General features: G+C 40.9%; 1 long non-coding RNA gene across 1 annotated transcript; it reads left to right on the forward strand.

Annotated features, from left to right (window-relative positions):
* Positions 1 to 258: 258 nt before the first annotated feature.
* LOC121992390 lies at positions 259 to 4,705 on the forward strand. Its single transcript, XR_006114877.1, has 2 exons — positions 259 to 960; positions 4,529 to 4,705. It is a non-coding gene; the product is annotated as an uncharacterized LOC121992390 (long non-coding RNA).
* The last annotated feature ends 502 nt before the right edge of the window (positions 4,706 to 5,207 follow it).

The raw sequence follows: 5,207 nt of genomic DNA on the forward strand, positions 1-5,207 counted from the left end.
TAGCTAAGAATGATTTATTGGCCAAAGTAAAGTTTGTTCTTATCTATGATGGATATCATGTAAGATACGATAAAATTAAATAATAAGTGTTATTGGAGAAATAACCTTATTAGATTTTCTAGGAATTTTTAGAAATTTTTCAAGATTTAAATGGAGTCCGTATGATTTATTTTGAGAGGATGAATTGGTTGAACTAGGAGGAAGTCTATTTAGAATATCCATTTATTTAGGAGTTCATTGAGTAATTAAGTTAGGGTTTAATGATATTAAACCTAAGTGTTATTATAAGATTTCCTTTTCTCTTCTACTCATTTTCACCGACCAAGACACCCGATCCTCTCCCACTCTTTCCCTGCCCGATCGAGATCTCCCCATCGACACCCCCATTGCGTAATAGATCGACCATCACCGGCCATCACTGGTTGTCTCTGATCTTCGCCGATTTCCCCTTTAAGCCTGATTCTTTCCTTTCCTCCTCATCTTGCCGACACTTCCTCCTCTCCTCATCTCGTCCGTGATCCTGCTTTTCCTCGATTCACCGTCGTCGGCGCACTCCTCCCCTCCCAATCTGCCACATCATCTTCGAGCCACTCTCCCGTACACAGGTCATCTTCGGCCAAAAGTGAGGAGTCGCTGCCGCCCTTTCTATTTGCTCCGACGTTATCATCGATGGGAAGAGGAGCTATGTGGTCACCTCGTCGTAGCCCCATGTAGAGCCCTAACACCTCACTCATCGTATCTCACATTCGGTGTCCTACTTGGTGCTCAGCTTGGCAGCATCGTTGTCTTCCAGTGCTTTAGAGCTCTCGATCGGTTAGAGATGAGAGGAGGGCCCGGATCACCTTGCTGGGCTTTATCTTGTCCTCTTCATCAGATCTGAAGTGGAGGGAGTACTATCTTCCTCGTGGATGCATCTAGATGTCTTCACCAAGCAACTGTAGATCTGTAAATTGGATTAAGGTAAGATTTATTCAGCATCAGAGTGATACATATCTGAATTAATTTCTATGTTAGCTTGATTAACTAGCTGATGATAAGGAGATGTGTTTGGAATTGGTTGATTGTTGATGATGGTATTGCGTTAATATGGACGTGTATCAAATTTTATTTTAGGTTGTAATCTGTGTAGTTTGGTTAATGAGTGTTTAGTTTTTCTATGTCATGGATTAAATGATGGATTAATTGAGGTGGATGAATTATGTAGGGTTGATCCATGATGTTTAGTAGATGGTTTAATGGATTGTGGAAATTGATTAAGTTATTTTAGATTGATTAATGGATTATAAATAATGGTTGGAAAGATTGAAGGATTTATGATGGGATTTGATTAGTGATTGATTGGTGAGAATTAACGAATTGATCGGTGGATTAATGATGGATTTATCAACTAATTAGATTTGGATCATTAGGTGAAATTAAACATGGTTACCTAAATGAGTTAGGATTGAGTTATGGGTTTAGCTAATTGTTGTATGTGATTAATTAAACTATATATCATATGATTTGCAAGATGATGATTTGAGACGACCATCTCAACGTGGGAGTTGTATTGCCACGATCTATATATTAAAGGTGAGTATTTCTTCCTTGGCCTCTTTAGTTCTTTGAACTTAGTTCACGGTTGTTTTATTTATTGGATTAGGTTGCTTTACCTTAAATCTATCAGTATTGTTATCATGCTTGATACTTATGCTTGACCTTTGAGATGATCTATTTATTTCGTTTACAATCTTAAGCTTTGAATATCTATACTCTGTTATGTATTCACATATAAAGTATGTATGGTAGGATATGTCTTGTTGACTGAGTTAACATACTGATTATGTTAATGGTGTTATAGTATGTGCCATAAGAGTTATCAGGTTGACTATGCATTTATATATTGTATGTGTACACATGTCCGGTGTTATCTATTGTAGATTTTATGTTGATTGTATCTATGTTGTGTGTACATGTGTCTGACGTGTACTATTAGAGGATCATGTCTATAATACATATGTTAGTGATTGTATGTATCTGGTATGACTATTGGAGGTTTCTTATTGATTATACCTATGTGGTAGGGTGTGTACGTGTCTGGTGTGATTACTTATTGTACTTGTTATTTAGAGGACACTTGTTGAATTTACCCTTACCTATAAATATAGGTGATTGATGGATCATGTATTAGAGATACTCATGTTGATTGGGTTACTGCATTGATGATAATTGTGGTTGTATCATGATTATTACATCATATCCATCATTGCACTGCATGCTAACAATCTAATATCTCTCTTGTGGTTAAGCGGGTTGTCAATCATTTTTAGTGCCGCACACTCGCCACTCATGGGTAGTGGTAGCTGGAGTAGTCGTCGCTTGTCCTATCATGCCACTCGGTCACTAGGCGTTGTGATATCTGTTGGTGCGGGAAGCATCCGACGATCGAACCTAGGTTTTGACAATGACAAAGGGATTCAAAGTTAAGATTCCTTGTTATCTAACGTGCTTAAATGAGGTTTCATGAAAGTCTTAACTGTGGTTAGGCAGGTGGAAAATCCTAAGGGGTGATAACCTTAGGTCTTAGGGAGTGGTGATCCTAGGTGAAGGAAAACCCTAGGGGGTGGTAACCCTAGGTCCTAGGGGGTGATAACCCTAGGTGGAGGAAAACCCTAAGGGGCGACAACCTTAGGTCCTAGGGGGTGGTAACCCTAGGTGGAGGAAAATCCTAAGGGGGGTAACCTTAGGTTCTAGGGGGTGGTAACCCTAGGTGGTGAAAAACCCTAGGGGCGGTAACCCTAGGTCCTAGGGGTGCTAACCCTAGGCAGAAAGTCCAATCAGTCTGGAGGACCGAACTGACATCAGGTAATCTCTCATGAGGGGAGTAGGTGAAGACGCGCTCCTCGCAGAGGGAACAGTAGACGTCAGGTCGACTTAGGGTTTTTGGACGAAAATTCGAAGTCAGACCCGGACAGTCCGTAGGCGTCAGGTCGACTTAGGGTTTTTGGACGAAAATTTGAAGTCAGACCCGGACAGTCCGATGACTGTCGATCACTTGATTTATCATGTTTATATCTGTTCTAACTTTGTCTTGCAAGGTATGTTGTTGTTTTGGGACTAACGTGTCTTGCAGGTACAAAAGGAACAAGCTAAGCCTCGGATGAACAGTATTCGAGGCGTCTCCATGGAGCTTGGAGGCGCCTCGGGTGCAAAATAGAAGTTCGCTACGAAGAGGAGCTAGAGGCCCCTCGGATGGAGCTGGAGGCGCCTTGGAGCGGGGCTTGGAGGCGTCTTGGACTGGCCATGGAGGTGCCTCAAGCAGGATAAGCGACGAAGGTTTCTGCGCTGATCCACGTGGCTGACTCGGGAGGCTTGGAGGCGCCTTAGATGAGGTTTGAGGCGCCTCTAGCAGTGTATAAAAGGGGTGTTTGAGCAGCAGCTTGAATCAATCAATTCTAAAGTGACCTTCTCTCGTGTGCTGCTAATAAGACGACCCAGAAGTGCTATTGCAAGTACCCGACAACCCGAAGCTTCGTTTTCTCCATCTCTAGTTGTCAGTATAAGTTTTCATTTCAGTACATTTAATTGTAAACACTTATTGTACTCTTATTGATTTTATAGTTGTTGCCCACCGAAAAGTGATCAACGATCGCGGGCCTTGGAGTAAGAGTCACCCTAGGCTCCGAACCAAGTAAACCCTTGGTGTCTTTGTGTGTGTTTGTTATTTCATTTCGTTGTGTACTCGTCGAGTTTTTCGAATCCGAAATGCATGAAAGCCATGAGCGCTATTCACCCCCCCTCTAGCGCGATCTCGATCCAAAATATCCAGCGTTGTGAGCAGTTGGGGACCCCATCTCTATGTAGTTAGATAACTACTTAGCGCATTGTCCCTCGGCCACTAGAGAGTAGTGTTTGCTGGAGGGTTGTACAGTTATCATTATCCCGGCCCCTCTGCCACATAGAGGTTGTGGCAGGTGGAGGGACGGGCGGGAGTGACACTATTTGGCATGCATGTGCATTTGCATATGATGCGCAGTGCATCTTGTGGAGATATATTTGCATGCATGTCTAGTAGATACTAGCTACATGTGATTGTGATATGTTGCATTTGTTTGAGCTCTGATTGTTGTATATGGTTGTCATGCTGCATACATGTCATTTATTATATATGTATATGTTGTCGGTTACATTGCTCAGGTGTTACGAGCAGATCTGTTGCTGATCACCAATGAGTTTACTGATCTTTATACCATATGTGACGATTCCAGATTGGGTATGTGTATTTATTATGTCATTATCGATCTTGACCTTATATGTTAGTACTAGATTGGATAGATTCTTTTACTATGACATTATGATCATGATATTATGTGTTGGATCTAGATTGGGTATGTACATTCATTATGTCAGTTATGGTCATGTTCTTATTTCCCTGATGAGACTGTATACTTTGATCTTCTTATTATATTTAGATCATGCACTGTCTTATCTATTACCCGCTGAGTGACCCGAACTCACCACCACATTTCTGTGTTGTCTGCTTTCTCAGGTTGTAGGTAGTGATTATTGAGTCGCTTGGAGTATCCTGTCTGTCGATCCCATGTCATATCAGAAGACGGTCGTACTTCGCTATTGTGTTCTTATACATTCTTCTTACGGTATTGGCATTGGATTGGTGTTTAGCCATGTGATTATTTTATCATTTTTAGTATTTTGTTGTGTTTAAGCTGTACCTGCATGCATTGTATCATTTTGGTTTGTTTGGGCTTTCCTTTTGTTTCCACTAAGTTTTTACTATAGTCGTGTGGGCAGTTTATTATACAACTGCATGGTTATGATCATTTTATTCTAGCCGAGTGGGCTATGCATATAACTGTATGGTTGTGTTTGTTCTAGCCATATGGACTATTGATTATTGCTTGTCAGTAGCCTTGTAGCAATGTATATATGCTTCATATTATCATAGTTATAAGGGAGATACTATCTATTTGCCGGACATGAACTCCTTTGGGGCGTGATAATTTATTGGTATCAGAGCCACAGGTTTATGAGACTTATTTCCTGTGTTTTGGTTTTCATGATGTGACTTTTCAATATTTTAGGACCAGGCTACGACAGGACATCTCCAAACTATAGGAGGTATGCTTGTATATTGTTATCATACACTTCTGTTGGTACATGTATAGTTGTCTATGATAGTTATGACATGTGTTGGTACTCTTTTGTTA

The sequence above is a fragment of the Zingiber officinale genome, chromosome 6B (assembly GCF_018446385.1).
Source record: "Zingiber officinale cultivar Zhangliang chromosome 6B, Zo_v1.1, whole genome shotgun sequence".
Taxonomy (NCBI): Eukaryota; Viridiplantae; Streptophyta; class Magnoliopsida; order Zingiberales; family Zingiberaceae; genus Zingiber; species Zingiber officinale.